Source organism: Euprymna scolopes, chromosome 22, assembly GCF_053919585.1.
Source record: "Euprymna scolopes isolate OS-2025 chromosome 22, ASM5391958v1, whole genome shotgun sequence".
Classification (NCBI taxonomy): Eukaryota; Metazoa; Mollusca; class Cephalopoda; order Sepiida; family Sepiolidae; genus Euprymna; species Euprymna scolopes.
The window spans coordinates 99,516,836-99,523,870 of NC_136503.1; the positions used below are offsets into that span (position 1 = coordinate 99,516,836).

The window sequence follows — 7,035 nt, forward strand, 5'->3', positions numbered from 1 at the left end:
CGGCTTATCAAGAATTTGTTTACATTGGACTTGAAGACAACCATATTGTAGTCAGCTGGAAAGCAGGAAAACAAAAGACAATTCCACAGGCATGCATGATAGTATTCTCAGCTAGACAAGTATTTCTTGTGAAAGTTTGGCGGGGGGGGGGCGAGGTTCAGTCGAGCACTTGCCATGAAAATAACGATAAAGCAAAGACAAACTCGGTATATCTCTTCTGTTAGATAGAGGCTGCAGGGAAGAAAAAAGGACATCTCCTCTGAGGCTACAAAGTCTATTTTGAACTATATCAAGGCAGGACAAGTCCTTTTTAGCAGCTCCTGCCCAGATGTGGCAATAGTACTCCATCCTTGGACAAACTTGGCTCTTATATAGATAGAGAATTGCATCAGCAGTGAGATATCTACTGAATCGATAGAAGGATCCCACTATTTTTCCAGCGGTATTGGCAACAGATTTGATGTAGTGTTCCATTTCAGATCAGGAGTAAAGGTCAAGCCCAGGAACATCTGTGAAAAACGTTACCACAGGATTGCTTCCCTTGTTATTGTAATATGATTATCTCCAACAACAATATGTAAGAGTGGGTGTTTTACACATAAATTCATTAACATTCAGTTTGTATAGCGCACAGGCAAATAACATACGACTTTCCGTTGTGTCTTCTCATGATTCAAGTTTATCTTTTTCGAAGGAAACCAAACAACAATAGGTTATATATTTGATATAACTTTATTCGTGACTTCCCCTTGGAGCTGCAAGCCGTTGTAATTGTCTACATAATGCTAAAGTTGCGTTTCTCCCAGCTTCCAGAACGCGGAGACAATATCTTTTATGTTAATTGGTCCGACGTTTTCCGTCTAACTGCAAACTCTAAACTAAACTGCACACTTCTCAAAATCTCATTACGTCATTAACTCGTATAGCATTAAGATCACGTGATACCATCACTAAAATCATTTCCATTTTTTATGTTTAAACATTTTTGTTTGTTTTAACTTTACTACGTTAGCATTCCTTATATATTTCTACCATAATATATTTCATCAAAAAAATATCTTTCGTCTTGATACATATTTTATAGACATAATAATAATTCAGATTACTTCGCATAATCCGACAGAGCTCTATATAACAGATATTGCAATGCGATTATTTCCAAAATTAAAGGAAAGAAACACTTGTTATAGACCGACCCCTTCAGTTTTTTTCAACAAGGAGTCACCACATTATCAAAGCTCGAAAGCCATTCGAGAATGAGTATACGGTAGTCAACACTACAACGGTGTAATAATCGTTAGCAGTAGGAATTTAGTATTATTTGATTATAAAAGGGGATGATTCAACAAAAAAACTTATTTACATTGGACTTTAAGACAACGATATTGTAGTCAACTGGAAAGTAGGCCAGCAGAACAGAGTTCCACAGGCGGGCAGTTCTAGGAAAGAAGCTTTGTCCATGGAATCTACGTTTAGATTTAGATGCAGATTGAGCGTGTGGGGGGGGAGGAATTGTTGATAGTGGTTGTAGCTAAATGAGTGTTATAAAAGTGTATTTATTTAATTTGTATTTTCAATTCTCTCTTAATATTCATCATCAATTAGATGACAATCTATTTCATTAATTTCTATACTCAAATGGCTTCTAGCCTAAATAAGTTGTTACTCATGAAAACCCCATATCAAACATCTTATTTTCGTTCAGATGAGTCCATTTAATCTAACGCGTTTACCGACAGACCAAAGAAAATGTGGCGCTTTTTAAGTTTTCCCGCAATATTTAACATTGCTCGCAAAAAAGAAAATAAACAAAATGCCATAAAAGGTAGATTATGCATTAGGTTGGTGCAAAAGTTTCTGCCGGTCGGTTGAAAGTGTATTTTAAACCATTGCACTTTATTCTATGCATATGCTACTATTAGTGAATTTTCAGATTAGGTCCACCTCCACAATCTTCTTTTAAATGACGACTTATATAGGTTTTCGGCCATGCTGAATACGAAAATCGCCTTGAAATTTTGCAGAAATAATTAGTTATCGAGATATAAAAAGTTGTATTATGCACTGTATTCTTTGGCGGCCATCTTTGTTACGCGCGTAGATTTGTTTATGGCGCGCACGCGCGTAAAAACGATGCCCACCAAAGAATACAATACATAATACAACTTTTTATATCTCGATAACTACTTATTTCTACAAAATTTCAATGCGATTTCCGTATTCAGCATAGTAGAAAACTTATAAACATCGTCATTTAAAAAAAAATTGTGGAGGTGGACCTAATCTAAAAAAAAATACCTTACTATTTTATGCACATAAACTACTGTATACTCATTAATCCTTATCCTCGAGTGGCTTCCGGATTTTGTTAAGTGGTGACTCCATTTGTACAAAAACAAAAATTAAGATCTAGAAGAATTTGGTTGAGAAATCTTGCCCCATCTTGCATATTCACTTGACCTAGCTCCCTCTGATTATCACTTATTTCGAAGATTACAAAACCATTTAGATGATTGTAGGTTAAAAGGAACAGAACATACTTTACTGAAGAATTTTACAAGCAAGGCATTAATAAGCTCGTTGAAAAGTTGAATAAAGTTATAAAAGTGAGCAACGTTCATTATTCTTATGAATAAAGATTTTCAAAAACACTGGGGGGGTTTTTACAAGGAAGTCACCATTTATCAAGGCCCGGAGGCCACTCGGGGATCAGGGTTATTGCGTGTACAGTAACCAATGGGATAATATCGTAGTAATCGCTAGTAATGGAGATCTGATAAAGTGTTTTACTTAAAGGGGCGGTTTATCAGGAATTTGTTTATGTTGAACTTGAGACATCCAGATTGTAGTAAGGTGATAAACAGGCAAACGGACGAGAGTTTCCCAGGCGTGCACTTCTGAGAAAGAAACTTTGTTTATGGAATCTACGTTTTGATTTAGGCACAGATAAAGAGTGGGGAAAATTATTAACACTGGTTTCAGCTAGACTGTTTTTCGTTTTTACAGTGAAATTTTAATTCAACAAATTGTTGTACTCATCTAATAGACTAAAATGATTGTACAGGGTGGAACGAAAAATCGCCTTAGGAAAAACGACATGATTCCATTTCCGTTTGATGAAAATCAATTTTCATTTTTTGTTGCAGACCATCTACTAGTTGGCTAGTTGTGTACAAATCTCTAGAGCGATAAGAGTCTTCTGTCATGTCTGAAAGTGACACAATGCTCAACGAGCGAGATCGGAGATGCGCCACCGTACAACTCATGCTCTCTACCAATCCATGTCAACAGGACCATTGTCAGCACCCTCAAATGCATTGCTGGATTGCCACGAATACCAAAGGGGTGATGAAAACAAAGTATCTGTTTCATAGCGCAAAATCAATCACTTAATTATCATATTGATCAGTGAATCGATTATGCACTTAACTCATCAGAAGAAATAGCAACAGTCAATCCGTTGTATTGTTAGAACTTATAATAGTTTTAACTAAATAAGTCGACGTCGAAACAGATCATTTAATATTATTCCGGTTTATAATTTACTGAATAATTTTACAAGAGTATTTTCAGTAGGGAAATTTTTATCGATAATTTGAAAAAAATTCTTTTGGTAAAGTCTTTTTTATGTGCACACTTTTTTTTTTTTTTAGCTTAGTTTAGTTTCGTATATACTAACATGTATAATAGTTTATAATTTATTGCTATTATTTTCATAAGTATGTATTTACAAATTAGAATTAAAAAATTTACTAATTATTAAGTAGAACATTTTAGTAGAAGATTCATAAATTAATTATTAGTAGGAATAGTTGGGTTTAATGACTTTGTTTGATAAAAATTCAATATGGCGTAATGGTAAAATATAAAGGTATTTGCAGCTTCTTTTCTAATTTTCGGATTTTAATCATGTCAAATCACACTTGAATTCCTTTTGACGGATTGATTGTTGCTATTTCTTCTGATGAGTTAAGGCCATAATAGATTCACTGATTGATATAATAATTAAGTGATTGATTTTGCGCTACGAAACAGATACTGCCAAGAATTGTATAAGTCAACTGAATTAAAGGAATAAATTATAAGATGGTCAACATCATGAATTTTGGAATATAACTTTCTGTCATTTATTCTCTGTATTTCTCTGTAATTACATTGAGCTTCTTAAATACGGATTGGTATATATTATAAGAAAATATATTCTTGCAGAAATATATATATATATATATATATATATATATATATATATATATATAGTCCCATGAGTACAAAACTCGGGTCTTAGACTTCCGGTTTCTTGGCTATCATGGCTCTTGTGAGCTGCGAGGTCTCACATTCTAAAAATTCTATTACTAATTGTTCGCTAGGTTAGCATGTAGGATGACATCGTACTATCGAGTAAAGAATTAAAAGAATTCCTACTTATGAGACATCGGTTTGGATTATAACTATGTGTGATGGCCGCATCCCTTGTTTGAGACGACGTAGATGCATTCCATCGTCGGATTTCGCCGCGGTTTGCTTGATGTGTGTTAGTTAATAGACTTTCTTGTGTACAGAGCGTTTGCTCATATGGCGAAGCACTCGCCTCGCATACAAGAGGCTCGGGTTTTGAATCCGGAGTTCAGATATGTATAACTAGTGAGGGCGAAACTGAGTCTTGGACTTCAGGTTTGTTGGCTGCTATGGCTCTTTTGAGTTGCGACGTTGTTAGACTGTGGAAATAATTATAATATATACATATATAGTACTGATGTTTTTGTTTTCTTAATTTCATGTATCAAGAATAAAGACGAAACGTTGATGAACACATAACTCGGTTTGTCCCATTTTATTTCTCTCTATATGTGTGTGTGTGTGGTGTTTAATTGCTGTGTGTATATATATATATATATATATGTGTGTGTGTGTGTGTGTGGTGTTGAATTGCTGTGTACGTATATATATACATATATATATATATATATATATATATATATGAGCAAACCGTTAATAAAACATGTTAAAACACTATAAAAAAAGAGTTAAAAACATATTTAATCTGAAAAGGAAACACTTGATAAGTGGATAGTCCTTAATCCGCGGAGTTTCGAAGAAATACTTTCCTTCTCGTCAGAGGGTAGGAATTAGCAAAATGCGGGATCGGATTTTGCATACAAAATTATTTGATGAGACAACAAGTAAGTCAAAGATCTTACTTGATAACAAAAAAGTGAAGCAGAGGGACTATGGTGATTGATTATATATATATATATATATATATATATATATATATATATATATATATATATATATATATATATATATGTGTGTGTGTGTGTGTGTGTGTGTGTGTGTGTGTGGTGTTGAATTGTCGTAGATACTCCTCAAAACAACGACGTGATTCTTGTATTAATTCATAAGGAATATAGGATAATATAACTGATCGTAAATATGGGCCCAAGTAAAGATGGATAGACAATATTTCCAAATGGACGAACACTTTCTCCAAGCATCGTCATGTTAGTTCGTATACTGCAGTAGAGAAAACGTTTAATTCAAACTCGATTATGTTTCTAGCAAAGAGAAAAAAATGCAAACAACAAAGAAAAAAAAAAAAAAAAGAAAACGTAAGACACTCCCTGGCAATTATTGACTTAATAAATTTGATGAAAGCTGAGGCATGCGTTGATGTGAGCAAATAGGTGTAGTTGCATCAGGAACACTAGATTTGGAATCTAAACGTTGAAGAACCAAATATATCAGTGAGAATAATACGTCCCGTTAACATCAGGTGCGAGGAAATATATAACCATGTCCTTGAAGCTGACTGCTTAAAAAGTACTTAACAATATCCGTACCGATGTAAGTATACTCGCTCGGCATTCGAAGGCCAAGAAATGGGAGAGGTCTAGGTCTGCAGAAAACAGAAACTATAGTCATCCACATACAGTACTGTTTCATTGTATCACAGCTCATCAGTGCGACTAGAATGGCAGCTATCTCAAACCAGGATCGAAACCTGACCGCCCAAACGGCAGTCAAAGCTTCTAACCATTACGCTATACGGCTGCTGCTGTGCGGGTGTTGAATTAACGATGTTTTGACATCGTCCAAATGCCGAAGCTAAATTTGTTTACACAAAGAGCATCGCTTAATACGCTTCCAATACGCTCAATTCAAGACAGGGACCATTTATATATATATATATATATATATATATATATATATATATATATATATATATATATATGGGTGTGTGTGTGTGTGTGTGTGTGTGTGTGTGCGCGCGCGCAGTCAGCACCAACTCTATTCAGGGTTTAACCTGCTTCTAGTCGCATGTATATCTCCGTTAGGGGAGATGACGACGTTAGGTTTTTGCAATTTTTCGACGATGTCGACGTCCTCCTACATACAGCACCCGAACTTCCCAAATTGGTCACCCATTTTAGTAATGATCAAGCTCAACGTTGCTTAACTTCGGTGATCTGAAGGGAACCGGTGTGTCAACGTGATTATGTCGTATATATAATATACTAGCAAAAGTACCCGTCGTTGACTGGGTTCAAAAACAGCCGACAGAAAATGGACTCTGATTTATGAAAGTATGATAGGTTATGAAAAAGATGGGTTGTAAAGAGATAGCTTCGAATTTGATGGTATCAAAACCAAAGCAAAATATGATGAAAGTAAAAATAAAATAGATAAACCCCATAATTTATTATACCATACCTGTTCACACTGAAACACTTATCGCAATATTTTGTGAATCTATATTAAAAAAAAACTTGTTAAACTTTGTGACATATTTCCATTCTATGGAGGTCAGGCGCGAACGAACACCCCATAATTTTATTATACCACATTTCTTCAAACTGAAGCATAATTATCAAAGTATACTTATGCAGATAGATCTGAAAAGTCTTTATTAAAGTTTGTGCCTATTTCCATTTTATGGATGCCAGGCGCGAACCCAGACCCCACAATTTTATTATACCATCCCTATTAAGTTAAAACATACTTATCAAAGTATTATTATGTACATCTATATCAAAA

General features: G+C 34.6%; 1 pseudogene; it reads right to left on the reverse strand.

Moving 5' to 3' along the window:
• Positions 1 to 6,388: 6,388 nt before the first annotated feature.
• On the reverse strand, positions 6,389 to 6,507 carry LOC145244241 (5S ribosomal RNA; annotated as a pseudogene).
• Positions 6,508 to 7,035: the final 528 nt, after the last annotated feature.